The 15212-nt window shown below is 42.2% G+C and overlaps 1 non-coding gene across 1 annotated transcript; it reads left to right on the top strand.

The window, feature by feature from the left end:
* Nucleotides 1–579: 579 nt before the first annotated feature.
* Nucleotides 580–651, top strand: TRNAA-UGC (transfer RNA alanine (anticodon UGC)). The gene has a single exon. It is a non-coding gene; the product is annotated as a tRNA-Ala (tRNA).
* Nucleotides 652–15212: the final 14561 nt, after the last annotated feature.

Below are 15212 nucleotides of genomic sequence, written 5' to 3'. Positions count from 1 at the left end.
AATTTTGCTTACTTGGAAGTAAAGTGTTTGAAATATCACAAACAAATTCAAAAAAAAAAAAAAAAGAGCCCTCTAAGCTTTCATAAGTGCAGCTTTTTCCCAGGCTACACTCACCCCAGCCTCCACCCATAGTCCAGGGGTTCTGTCTTCTGCTGGAGGTGGGGGAGCTGTCCAGTCTCCCCAACACTAAGGAGTCGGCACCTCTGTGCCCTGCATGGAGGAGTGGTTCCCCCGGGGCGTGGGGAGGACCCAGGAGTCCCACCGTCCTCTTGTAGCTGCCCTCAGCCCAAATCCATGTCTCTTAACGCACCTACGAGGTGCAGTTTGCCCTACACACTGCCTGCCCAGGCATCACAATTCTCCTGTAGGAACTGGGATCCCTTGGACACAAAACTGTTGTCAACCACAGCCTAACCCTGACCCCCAGGAGACTCAGCCCACACCCTCCATAGACAGCTGTGGAGAAGAGACATAAGGTGGCCCAGAAATCTCCAAATGAGCAAAACTTGATTAGTCTCCATGGGGTAGGACAGGACAATGCACATCCACAAGCCTTTAGTTCATGGTGGCTAGTTAGAAGGGGGTGTAGCTCAGTGATAGAGCACATGCTTTGCATGTATGAGGCCCTGGGTTCAATCCCCAGCACCTCCAGGTATTGGCTTTATTTTTCTCTAGTGGAATAATGATGGAATATTGTTCAAACATTGTGGCTAAAGCAGTCACTATGGGGGCCTAAAACACCTGAGAGTGAGCAGAGATGCTCATTCCCTCTCCACCCAGATGCCCGGGTCCTAAGCTTCGCTGGGGGTCCACTGTGCTTGCTCAGCACCTGCCTATCATGGAGGGGTGCCTGGAAAGTGCCCCTCTCCTCCTGGTTCTTATGTCATTGTTCCGTGGCTCCTCTTTGTAAATATCAGGACGGGCAGTGTGCCCACTGCAGAGGAAGTGGAGGAGCCGCTCTGCAACGTCTCCAGGTCACACCAGAGAAGACCTCAGCCTCTCCTGCAAATGCACTGGGCTCCTTGCCCAGAGCTCTTTAAAAATCAGCATGGAGGAGACCTTCAAGATGATGGAGGAGTAAGACGTGGAGATCACCTTCCTCCCCAAAAATACACCAGAAATACGTCTACATGTGGAACAACGCCTACAGAACACCTACTGAACGCTGGCAGAAGACCTCAGACTTCCCAAAAGGGTGCATGAGGAGAGGGGATTCAGAGCACCGCCTAAACGAGCTCCAGAGACAGGCACAAGCCACGGCAATCAGCGTAGACCCCAGAGATGGGCATGAAACGCTAAGGCTGCTTCTGCAGCCACCAAGAAGCCTGTGTGCAAGCACAGGTCACTATCCACACCTCCTCTCCCGGGAGCCTGTGCAGCCCACCACTGCCAGGGTCCCGTGATCCAGGGACAACTTCCCTGGGAGAACACACGTCATGCCCCAGGCTGGTACAACGTCATGCCAGCCTCTGCCACCTCAGGCTCGCCCTGCATTCCATGCCCCTCCCTCCCCCCGGCCTGAGTGAGCCAGAGCCCCCTAATCAGCTGCTCCTTTAACCCTGTCCTGTCTGAGCAAAGAACAGATGCCCTCAGGCGACCTACACTCAGAGGCGGGGCCAAATCCAAAGCTGAACCCCAGGAGCTGTGCGAACAAAGAAGAGAAAGGGAAATCTCTCCCAGCAGCCTCAGGGGCAGCAGATTAAATCCCCACAATCAACCTGATGTACCCTGCATCTGTGGAATACCTGAACAGACAATGAAAAATCGAGGCAGTGGACTTTGGGAGCAACTGTAGACTTGGGGCTTGCTTTCTGCATCTAATTTGCTTTTGGTTTTATGTTTATCTTAGTTTAGTATTTAGAGTTTATTATCATTGGTAGATTTGTTTATTGATTTGGTTGCTCCCTTCCTTTTTTTTTTTAATATATATAGACTTTTGTTTCTTTTTCTCTTTGTGTAAGTGTGTATGTGCATGCTTCTTTGTGTGATTTTGTCTGTATAACTTTGTTTTTACCACTTGTCCTAGGGTTCTGTCTGTCAGTTTCTTTTTTTTTTTTTTTTCAGCATAGTTTGTAGTGCTGGTTATCATTGGTGGATTTGTCTTTTGGTTTGGTTGCTCTCTTCTTTTCTTTCTTTTTTTTTTCTTTATTACTTTTAAATTTTTTTATTTTTAATAATTTTTAAAATTTTTCATTTTAATAACTTTTCTTTTCTTTCTTTCCTTCTTTCCCTTTTTCTCCCTTTTTTTCTGAGCCATGTGGCTGACACGGTCTTGGTGCTCCGGCCAGGTGTCAGGCCTATGCCTCTGACGTGGGAGAGCCGAGTTCAGGACACTGGTCAACCAGAGACCTCCCACCCCACGTAATATCAAATGGCAAAAGCTCTCCCAGAGATCTCCATCTCAACGTTAAGACCCACCTCTGCTCAACGACCAGCAAGCTACAGTGCTGGACACTCTATGCCAAATAACTAGGAAGACAGGAACACAACCCCACCCATTAGCAGAGAGGCCACCTAAAATCATAATAAGGCCACAGACACCCCAAAACACACCACCAGACGTGGTCCTGCCTACCAGAAAGACAAGATCCAGCCTCATCCACAAGAACACAGGCACAAGTCCCCTCCACCAGGAAACCTACACAACCCACTGAACCAAACTCACCCACTGGAGGCAGACACCAAAAACAACGGGAACTACAAACCTGCAGCCTGCAAAAAGGAGACCCCAAACACAGTAAGTTAAGCAAAATGAGAAGACAGAGAAACACAGAGCAGATGAAGGAGCAAGGTAAAAACCCACCAGACCAAACAAATGAGGAGGAAATAGGCAGTCTACCTGAAAAAGAATTCAGAGTAATGATAGTAAAGATGATCCCAAATCTTGGAAACAGAATGGAGAAAATACAAGAAACGTTTAACAAGGACCTAGAAGAACTAAAGAGCAAACCAGCAATGATGAACAACACAAGAAATGAAATTTAAAATTCTCTAGAAGGAATCAATAGCAGAATAACTGAGGCAGAAGAACGGATAAGTGACCTGTAACATAAAATAGTGGAAATAACTACTGCAGAACAGAATAAAGAGAAAAGAATGAAAAGAATTAAGGACAGTCTCAGAGACCTCTGGGACAACATTAAATGCACCAACATTTGAATAATAGGGGTCCCAGAAGAAGAAGAGAAAAAGAAAGGGACTGAGAAAATATTTGAAGAGATTATAGTTGAAAACTTCCTTAATATGGGAAAGGAAATAGTCAGTCAAGCCCAGGAAGTGCAGAGAGTCCCATACAGGATAAATCCAAGGAGAAACATGCCAAGACACATATTAATCAAACTATCAAAAATTAAACACAAAGAAAAAATATTAAAAGCAGGAAGGGAAAAACAAATAACATACAAGGGAATCCCCATAAGGTTAACAGCTGATCTTTCAGCAGAAACTCTGCAAGCCAGAAGGCAGTAGCAGAACATATTTAAAGTGATGAAAGGGAAAAACCTGCAACCAAGATTACTCTACCCAGCAAGGATCTCATTCAGATTCGAAGGAGAAATTAAAACTTTTACAGACAAGCAAAAGCTAAGTGAATTCAGCACCACCAAACCAGCTTTACAACAAATGCTTAAGGAACTTCTCTAGGCAGGAAACACAAGAGAAGGAAAAACCTACAATAACAAACCCAAAACAATTCAGAAAATGGTAATAGGAACATACATATCAATAACTACCTTAAATGTAAATGGATTCAATGCTCCCACCAAAAGACATAGACTGGTTGAATGGATACAAAAACAAGACCCGTATATATGCTGTCTACAAGAGACCCACTTCAGACCTAGGGACACATACAGACTGAAAGTGAGGGGATGGAAAAAGATATTCCATGCAAATGGAAATCAAAAGAAAGCTGGAGTAGCAATTCTCATATCAGACCAAAGAGACTTTAAAATGAAGACTATTACAAGAGACAAAGAAGGACGCTACATAATGATCAAGGAATCAATCCAAGAAGAAGATATAACAATTATAAATATTTATGCACCCAACATAGGAGCACCTCCATACAAAAGGCAAATGGTAACAGCCATAAAAGGGGAAATAAACAGTAACACAATAATAATAGGGGACTTTAACACCCCACTTTCACCAATGGACAGATCATCCAAAATGAAAATGAATAAGGAAACACAAGCTTTAAATGATACATTAAACAAGATGGACTTAATTGATATTTATAGGACATTCCATCCAAAAACAACAGAATACACTTTTTCTTCAAGTGCTCCTGGAACATTCTCCAGGATAGATCATATCTTGGGTCACAAATCAAGCCCTGGTATATTTAAGAAAATTGAAATCGTATCAAGTATTTTTTCTGACCACAACGCTATGAGACTAGATATCAATAACAGGAGAAAAATCTGTAAAAAATACAAACACATGTAGGCTAAACAATACACTACTAAATAACCAAGAGATCATTGAAGAAATCAAAGAGGAAATCAAAATATACCTAGAAACAAATGACAATGAAAACACGACGACCCAAAACCTATGGGATGTAGCAAAAGCAGTTCTAAGAAGGAAGTCTATAGCAATACAATCCTACCTCAAGAAACAAGAAACATCTCAAATAAACAACCTAACCTTACACCTAAAGCAATTAGAGAAAGAAGAACAAAAAAGCCCCAAAGTTAGCAGAAGGAAAGAGATCATACAGATCAGATCAGAAATAAAGGAAAAAGAAATGAAGGGAACAATAGCAAAGATCAATAAAACTAAAAGCTGGTTCTTTGAGAAGATAAACAAAGTTGATAAACCATTAGCCAGATTCATCAAGAAAAAAAAGCAGAACACTCAAATCAATAGAATTAGAAATGAAAAAGGAGAAGTAACAACTGACACGGCAGAAATACAAAGGATCATGAGAGATTACTACAAGCAACTATATGCCAATAAAATGGACAACCTAGAAGAAATGGAAAAATTCTTAGAAATGCACAACCTTCCCAGACTGAACCAGAAGAAAGAGAAAATATAAACAAACCAGTCACAAGCACTGAAATTGAGACTGTGATTAAAAGTCTTCCAACAAACAAAAGCCCAGGACCAGATGGCTTCACAGGTGAATTCTATCAAACATTTAGAGAAGAGCTAACATCTATCCTTCTCAAACTCTTCCAAAATATACCAGTGGGAGGAACACTCCCAAACTCATTCTATGAGACTACCATCACCCTGAAACCAAAACCAAAGATGTCACAAAGAAAGAAAACTACAGGCCAATATCACTGATGAACATAGATGCAAAAATCCTCAACAAAATACTAGCAAACAGAATCCAATAGCACATTAAAAGGGTTACACAACATGATCAAGTGGGGTTTATCCCAGGAATGTATAGATTCTTCAATATACACAAATCAGTCAATGTGACACACCATATTAACAAGTTGAAGCATAAAAACCATCTGATCATCTCAATAGATGCAGAAAAAGCTTTGGACAAAATTCAACACCCATTTATGATAAAAACCATCCAGAAAGTAGGCATTGAGGGAACTTACCTCAACACAATAAAGGCCATATATGACAAACCCACAGCCAACATCGTTCTCAATGGTGAAAAACTGAAACCATTTCCACTAAGATCAGGAACAAGACAAGGTTGCCCACTCTTACTACTGTTATTCAACATAGTTTCAGAAGTTTTAGCCACAGCAATCAGAGAAGAAAAAGAAATAAAAGGAATCCAAATTGGAAAAGAAGAAGTAAAGATGTCACTGTTTGCAGATGACATGATACTATACATAGAGAATCCCAAAGTCTCTACCAGAAAACTACTAGAGTTAATCAATGAATTTGGTAAAGTAGCAGGATACAAAATTAATGCACAGAAATCTCTTGCATTCCTATACACTAATGATGAAAAATCTGAAAAAGAAATTAAGGAAACACTCCCATTTACCATTGCAACAAAAAGAATAAAATACCTAGGAATAAACCTACCTAGGGAGACAAAAGACCTGTATGCAGAAAACTACAAGACACTGATGAAATAAATTAAACATGATACAACCAGATGGAGCGATATACCATGTTCTTGGATTGGGAGAATCAACATTGTGAAAATGACTATACTACCTAAAGCAATCTACAGATTCAATGCAATCCTTATCAAACTACCAATGGCATATTTCACAGAACTAGGACAAAAATTTCACAATTTGTATGGAAACACAAAAGACCTCAAATAGGCAAAGCAAATTTGAGAAAGAAAAACGGAGCTGGAGGAATCAGGCTCCCAATATACTTTGTAGTATAGTATCAGACAAACTACAAAGCTACAGTAATCAAGACAGTATGGTACTGGCACAAAAACAGAAATATAGATCAATGGAACAGGTTAGAAAGCCCAGAGATAAACCCACACACATATGGTCACCTTATTTTTAATAAAGGAGGCAAGAATATACAATGGAGAAAAGACAGCCTCTTCAATAAGTGGTGCTGGGAAAACTGGACAGCTACATGTAAAAGAATGAAATGAGAACACTCTCTCACACCATACACAAAAATAAACTCAAAATGGATTAAAGACCTAAATGTAAGGCCAGACACTATAAAACTCTTAGACGAAAACATAGGCAGAACACTTTATGACATAAATCACAGCAAGATCCTTTTTGACCCACCTCCTAGAAAAATGGAAATAAAAACAAAAATAAACAAATGGGACCTAATGAAACTTAAAAGCTTTTGCACAGCAAAGGAAACCATAAACAAGATGAAAAGACAACCCTCAGAATGGGAGAAAATTTTTGCAAATGAAGCAACTGACAAAGGATTAATCTCCAAAATTTACAAGCAGCTCATGCAGCTCAATAAAAAAAACAGACAACCCAATCCAAAAATGGGCAGAAGACCTAAATAGACGTTTCTCCAAAGAAGATATACGGATTGCCAACAAACACATGAAAGGATGCTCAACATCACTAATTATTAGAGAAAAGCAAATCAAAACTACAATGAAGTATCACCTCACACCAGTCAGAATGGCCATCATCAAAAAATCTACAAACAATAAATGCTGGAGAGGGTGTGGAGAAAAGGGAACCCTCTTGCACTGTTGGTGGGAATGTAAATTGATACAACCACTATGGAGAACAGTATGGAGGTTCCTTACAAAACTAAAAATAGAACTACCATATGACCCAGCAATCCAACTACTGGGCATATACCCTGAGAAAACCATAATTCAAAAAGAGTCATGTACCACAATGTTCACTGCAGCTCTATTTACAATAGCCAGGACATGCAAGCAACCTAAGTGTCCATCAACAGATGAATGGATAAAGAAGATGTGGCACATATATACAATGGAATATTACTCAGCCATAAAAGGAAACAAAATTGAGTTATTTGTAGCGAGGTGGATGGACCTAGAGTCTGTCATACAGAGTGAAGTAAGTCAGAAAGAGAAAAACAAATACCATATGCTAACACATATATATGGAATCTAAAAAAAAAAAAAATTGGTTCTGAAAAACCTAGGGGCAGGACAGGAATAAAGATGCAGATGTAGAGAATGGACTTGAAGACATGGGGAGGGAGAAGGGGAAGCTGGGACGAAGTGAGAGAGTGGCATGGACATATATACACTACCAAATGTAAAATAGATAGCTAGTGGGAAGCAGCCGCATAGCACAGGGAGATCAGCTGGGTGCTTTGTGACCACCTAGAGGGGTGGGATAGGGAGGGTGGGAGGGAGATGCAAGAGGGAGGAGATACGGGGATATATGTATATGTATAGCTCATTCACTTTGTTATAAAGCAGAAACTAATACACCATTGTAAAGCAATTATACTCCAATAAAGATGTTTTTAAAAAAATCAGCATGGACCTTTCAGAATACGGAAATTGCCCAGTCTTCAGGTTTCAAATTCTTCTGAATTTGTAGCTCAGGGCTACACTCATGAGGTCCCACCAAGCTCTGAGTCAAAGAAATACAAAACCATCCTCCAAGAGAAAGTTGGGATAAAAGCACAGCTCTTCTCTAGCTGAATGCCAGGCTTCCAGGAGAGGTAGATTTTGAAAGCTCAGTCACCCTCACAGAGGGGTAGCGTATAAAGCCCAAGCCTTTAGAAGGGAGCAGGATTCCCAGAAAGGAACGAGAAGAAAGGGGAGAACATAAACATGGGAAACACCTGCATGGAGGGGTGTACATATCTAATTATATATGATTTAGAATAAAGTAAAGGAAGGCATCCCTAGCTCAGCATCTGGCCGCCAACCCCGAAGAGTCAAATCATGTTTGCTCTCAGCTCCATCTCCCTAGCTTGTCATATAAATAGAACCCTGGTCAAGGCCTCTTGGCTGAGAGATGCCACTATATCACTATATTGCAAGGAGACAACGGTCACCGTATAGGTGATGGACCCACATGGACCTAACGGAGCAGGGATGCAGGATAGAGATGAAAGACAATCTGGTGCATTGAATGAGGTCATCATGTCCTACAGTTAAGGAAATCACAGCGGCTGTACCAGCCAGCATCCTGGCAGGACACGGTATCCAACTCAGATGGCTTAAGAGTAATGAACGAAGAGCTGTGGGCAGGGTAAGCAGACACACAGAGGTTGCTGAGGTTCCCAGAGCCCAGCAGGGGTGGGCATTGCCATTGCCATCACCATCCAAGGTCAAAGGTGTGGAAATGGCCCAACAAGATCCCAGTAAGAGTGACAGCCATGGAGACGGCTGCCTGCAAGGAAGAGGAATCATGCAGGGATACATCCACTGACAGAGAAAGGCAGCCCAGAGTAGGGCAGGAGTGACAAAGATCTACCCAGATCCTTCTCTCTGCTCCAACTGTCAGCTACTGCTTCCTAAACGCCAAAGCCAGTGGGAAGCCAGCGGGCAAGGGAGACAGTGCAGACTCTAGGAGCAAGCTTCCTGGTCACAGAGCAGAGAAGGTTGTAGAATGGGCAGGGAGGGATGGGGCAGAGAATAACCACGCAGTGATCACTGATATTTAATTAAGAAAGTGCCATCCCTATAGGGCAGGGGCTCTCCATCACGACACTGTTTGCATTTGGGGCCAGATCCCTCTTCGTTGTGCGGGCAGTCCTGGGCATCATACGATGTTTGGCAGCATCTGGGGCCTCTACTCACTAGATGCCAGGAGCAGCCTCCAGTCATGGTACGAAAAAGGTCTGCAGACGTTGCCAATTGTCCCCTGCAACAGGGGGGTAAAAGAAGCCCCAGCTGAGGACCACTGCTGCAGGAAAGAGTATGTGACCACAGGACAAGAAGGTCAAGGCTTCAGACACTACGACAGCATCAACAATAAGAAGAAAGATTCCGTTAAGACCCACACCGCACCTGCCCCGGTTTTACCGCGTTCAGAGAGAGAGATGGTGGTGGGAAGTAAACTAAAGGGACTTTAGTTTCTTGTAAGACAGATGACAAAACGAATGTGAAAACCCTTCCACTAGAAATATGGGGAAATATAACTAAAACGAAAAATGATGATGTCTCAGCTAGAAGCCATGTAGGCGTGTGAGCTGCCCCACACAGGGGCCATTGTGCGGGGTAACACAAACCAGGAAGCAAAGGACAAGTTTTGCAGGAGTAAAATCTCAGGAGACTGAGATCCACGTATAAAGTCACAGCTCTTAATGTGGTGGCTGGAAAAAAATGTGCCAGCCAGCCCAAGGAAAAGACAAGAAGTAGATGACTCGCTGGACTCTGGGTGGGGAAAAACGCCTTCCTTTGCCTCCTGCCATTTGCCATTTGATTCCCTAGTTAGAGGAACCTCCAAGCTGAGAAGATAGTGGGGAAAAACAAAAAATATCATGCAGGGGCAATAACACAGCTGAGGCACTGGTAGAGTTAAACAGAAAATCTCACGGATTCAACTGAGAAAAAAAAAAAGAAAAAACACTGAAAATGAACTTGAAATCAAAAAAATAATAAAGCACTAGACTTTGATGGAAGCTCAGGAGATGAGCATTAAATATCCCACATCGGACAACAGAACCTAGAAACAGCAAGAGGAGTTGAAATCATAGGAAAAGAGCAAGACTCTAGATATAAAAAAGGATAGGTCTGAAAAGAGAAATCAACTACTAGAATTTTAAAATATTGTTATTGAAAGTCAAAACTCCACGGAAGAGTTAAGATTAGAACCAGCAGAAGAGTTCCACTTCTGAGCCAATTATAAGAAGTCAAAGTTAGGTGCTGTCTGATTTTATCATTGAAATAATATTACAGTAACTAAAGGATTCTTCCTGTGAGGACGATGATACCTATGTAGAAATGAACCCTAATGCCAAATTTGAGGAACTACAGATTGCATATTGCCCACTGCACAGTAGAAGACCTTCTTTATAAGAAGATGGATCAGTTAATCCGTGCAATAGAGCAACTAATTGTATAAAGTTGTGTTTGATGTAATTTCTTAATGAGGACTCCTCTGCAGATTTATTTCCTTGTATTCCTGTCTCACTTCTTTCTGGAACAAGCCATGCCTTTACAGGATCAGAACGGCGGTAAGGGCTTCATTGCCTTTGAATCAACGTCACGTGATGGTTTCTGAGAAACTCACCCACCAACATTTATCCATTCCACAAATATTTACTGAGTATCCACCATATACCATCTACTCTTCTAAGTGCTTGGGATAAATCCTTGAGGGAAAAATCCCTGGCTTTAGGGAGCTTGCATTTATGATAATAGAAGGAGAAGGAGAAGGAGGAGAAGGAGAAGGAGAAGGAGAAGGAGAGGAAGGGGAAAGGGAGGGGGCGGGGGAGGGGAGGAGGGGAAGAAGAAAAAGAAGTAAATTACATTGTATGTTGAAAGTGGTAAAGGTTATGAAGAAAAGAAATAGAAATATTGGCCCTTCAACCTGCTGTACTTGGCAAGGCAACCATTACCAACTCTTTGTTATTGTAAATTTTCCATAAACAAGCACATTTTTCTACTGCTTTTCTTGTTGGGCTTCATGTCCTCAAAGCTATCAATGATATATTTTGTCATTTGTGACATAAACTGTAACCTAGGCATATGGTAATCTTTCTTTCTTGTTGCTGTTTAAATCATACACTTAGAGAAGGGCAGCTCAGCCTGGGACGGCTCTCCTGAGGTAAGGCAGTGGAGAAGAAGGAACTCCATCAGCCTGGCCAGGTAACCCTACTGCTTAGCCTTCCCCTGGGGTTCCCATTGATCAACAATCCCAGGCAAGTGGCGGCATCAATGAAGCCTGAAAACTGATTGAAAGCCCAGATGGCTGCTCCACTGCTGAGAGGACCCCTGGATCTCTGGAAAGGAAAATCCACAGCTAGCTGGCTTCTAGGGAAAATGTATTTGGCATTGTGGGAAGTCAGCAGAGAATAGCCGCTGGGGACAGCAGGGACTTAATAGAGACCACTGACATTTCTGCACAATAGCCCAGCCTCTCCCCGCTCCCCACAGAAGGAAAAGCCTGATCAGGATGAGAGGTGGGGAAAGAAGGGCGATAGACGTGAAAGAACTAACCATATTGTGGATTTCATGTTAGGGTGACAACAGATGCAGGTCCAGTGATGCCCCAGCTGGAAGGGGGCCATGAGCTGGAAAAGGAGACGATTCCATCCTTCGACCCCCAGACGGAACACTACTCTGCCATAAGACCCGTTTTCAGACTTCTGATCTCCAGCGCTATTGCATAATAAATTTGTGTTGTTTGAAGCCACGCCGTTTGCTGTAACTTGTTACAGCGGCCATAGGAAACTAGTATAGGCATCTTTACAGCACCATATTCCACAGCAACTCACTCGTACACATCCATTCACTCCATCAATGCTCACTGCCATGGGAGACAGCCATGAAAAAGACAGACGCATCCCTGCCATTGTGAGCCTACAACCTATTGGAGAAGATGACATAAAACAAGATAGTTTCAGATTATTTCCTACATATACTTTACGAGAAGCAGAGTGACCCCACAGGGGCTGCTATAGGGGGTAGTCAGGGAGGCCCTCTCTGAGGAGGTGACATTTGGGCTGAACCCAGAAGGATGAGAATGAGCTGGGTATGGAAGAACTAGAGAGCCCATTCCAGGCAGAGAAAACAGTGAATGAAAAGGCCATGAGGGGGACTTCCTTGGTGGCGCAGTCGTTAAGAATCTGCCTGACAATGCAGGGGACACGGGTTCGAGCCCTGGTCCAGGAAGATCCCACATGTCATGGAACAACTGGACCCACGTGCCACAACAACTGAGCCCATGTGTCACAACTACTGAAGCCCATGCACCCTAGAGCCCGTGTTCCGCACCAAGAGAAGCCACCTCAGTGAGAAGCCCGCACGCTGCAATGAAGAGTAGCCCCCGCTCGCCACAACTAGAGAGAGTGCACACGCAGCAACGAAGACCCTACGCAGCCAAAAAATAAAAAGTAAAACAATTAATTTTTTTAAAAAGGCCATGAGGAGGAGAGATCTCCAGGTAGAGAAAGGAAATCCTTATAGATGGATAAAGAGGCAAGTGCTATTGCTTTAGGTGGGAGGAGATCACGTAAGGGGCCAGACTACTTCCGGGGCCAGGTCATGGAAACTGCTCAACAAATGTGAAATCAAGGAGATCTATGTGAAATCTTACATACACTGATTATGTGAGACGTCATAGGGATTGATTCTGTGAAGAACATGTACTCTTCTCCCATTTATAACAGATACATACAACTCTTCTTTCCCATCAGAATGAAAAATGTTACATATAAAGACCATTTAAAAATACTAACATTGTGTTCGGTTGATCAATCAATTAATTTGGTGTAATTTCAATGCCAGGCTAAGTTGTGGATGAATGGAGTAAAGGGCTGCTTGGAAAAGGAACTGAATACAGAAAAAAAACCAAAACTTATTTTGGAAAATAGGAAGTGAGAAAGTCTGATGATTCCCTGCAGAGTTAGAGGGGCCGTGGGTGTCCAGGGCGGCCCTGGGTATCACTGGGAGTCACAGTATGGTTCTGTTTTGTTGATAGTGATGAATATATTCTTCTGCGAACACTGAGGTGCCAATCCTATAGAACTCAAACACCACTCACTTGACTATTTGAACTTTATTTAACTGCGTTATGCAGTTAAAAAAAAAAATGTGCTCCAAAAATTCCACTTCTAGGAATGTTGTCTAAGTGGTAGGCACAAAGATTTACCCATAAAGATATTCATAATATCATTTTTACAGTGGCAAAGAAACAAACACAAAATTCATAGATGGGTAAATTAATTTATAGAACATTCGTAAAGTGGATTATTATGCAGTCATTAAATTTTGTGATAAAAGAAAAATTACAATAGTTAGAATTTATTGAGCCCTGCCTTGTAAAGTCTTAAAGGAGAGCCCAGCATGTTGTATCAGCTCATTTAATCCCCACGACGACCCTACGAAGTATACACTAGTATTCGTCTTTTCTTTTCAGATGAGAGAATAAGGCACAGAGATGTCAAGTAACTTGCCTAGGACACGTTGCTAGTAATTCTGAGGGGAGGTAAGAAAGCAAGAGAAATTGAGCAGCAATTTCTAAAATGGGTCCAATATCTAAAAATGAATCATAAACAGAAGCATTGAAAGCCCATTGTTACATTTTACCAAATCAGTGTCAGTGTTCAGACAATGCATCCACACCTCTCTGAGGTATTACAGTCCCCAAGACAGGTGTCGTGTTGCTTAGAGCACTGTTCCTGGCCTCCAGTTCCAGATGGGTAGCTCTGGACAAAAGTGCTTAGCTGGTGTGAAGTGAGAAAGGAGGAAGTGAGTAATTCTTAGTGGCAGACCTCAATTTCTTTCCCTCCGTGAAACCCACAACCCTCTGAGGTTTAACTGAATCACGATGACTTCCCCCTGGTCTGTCACTGAGGTTTCCATCCAAGAATGTTGGCACTGGAAAAGGGTATTGGGGGATATCTCATCCAACCCACACATGCTGCAGAGATTCCAGAACAGGACTCTTTTCTTTCCATGATGGAATTTTCTTTCCCTGGGAAAAGAGATGCCTCAGACTCAGCAAATCATATCTGTCAAGTACTGTCATTTGTAGAGATGGAACAGTTTCCCTCGTTTGAAGGTCTGTGGTAGATTAGAGATGATCACAAATTTTTGGACACTTCTCCCATTGACAAGGGGAATGAAAAGGAGATCTATGTCACCACCTTTACATCTAAGTGGGCTCCATGACTGTTTGCCTAATAGATTGTGACAAAGTGGCACTGTGTCATTCTCTGGGCTCAGGCCTTAAGAGACTGGCATCCTCCACTTCCTGTCTCTTACAACACTTGCTGATGGATTCCAGCCACCTGGCTGTGAGAAGCCCAAGCCACATGAATAGGCCGTACATGGATGCTCTGGTCAACAGCCCCAACTGAACTCCCGGCTGACAACCTGAATCAACTGCCAGGCATGCGAGTGCACCATCTTGGACGTCTGGTATAAGTTGAGACTTCAAATAATTCCATCCCCAGCCATGCAGAACACAGCTGCATGAAAGAGTCCATACAAGAACTGCTCAGGTGACCCCAGCCAATCCACAGAACCACAGTAGATAATAACAAGTTGGTGTTTTAAGCCACTAAGTGTTGAGGTGGTTTGGTTGCAGCAATAGCTAACCAGACAGAACAAAGGCCAGTTCACATGCCCTCCATCCTGGAACATCAGTCCTCGAAAGAGAAAAAGAAAAGTCTTTGGAGTCATTATTTCATTCGACAAATATGTATTGAGTATTTTCCGTGGTCCAAGAAATGTTCAAGATGCAATGAACAGAATAAACACGGTCCCTGTTCTCATGGAATTTACAGTCTAGCATGGAGTAGAGGGGGAGAGAAAATATCAGGTAATGATAAGGACCATAAAGAGAATTTAAATAGAGAAATAAATGTAACCTTGAACTGTATATATTTGTTTATATTAATATTGCTACTTTCTAGCTGCAAGCAACTAGCTTTCTTTCCGTTAATTTTATCTGGTATATCTTTTTCTACCTCTTTAATTTCAAACTTTTTGTGTCAGCTTATGTTTTACTCTTGTAAACATGATACAATTTGGATTATACATCTTCTAATGGTTGCACTCATGCATTCATGTTTGTTTTAATTATTGACATACTTTGGATTTATTTTGTCCACATTGTTTTCTATTTTTTTAACTATGCTTTTGCTTTTATTCTCAATAATTGAAT

Source organism: Eschrichtius robustus, chromosome 5 (assembly GCF_028021215.1).
Source record: "Eschrichtius robustus isolate mEscRob2 chromosome 5, mEscRob2.pri, whole genome shotgun sequence".
Classification (NCBI taxonomy): Eukaryota; Metazoa; Chordata; class Mammalia; order Artiodactyla; family Eschrichtiidae; genus Eschrichtius; species Eschrichtius robustus.
The sequence above is the reverse complement of the archived record's forward strand: the minus strand, read 5'-3'. Positions and strand labels throughout refer to the sequence as shown.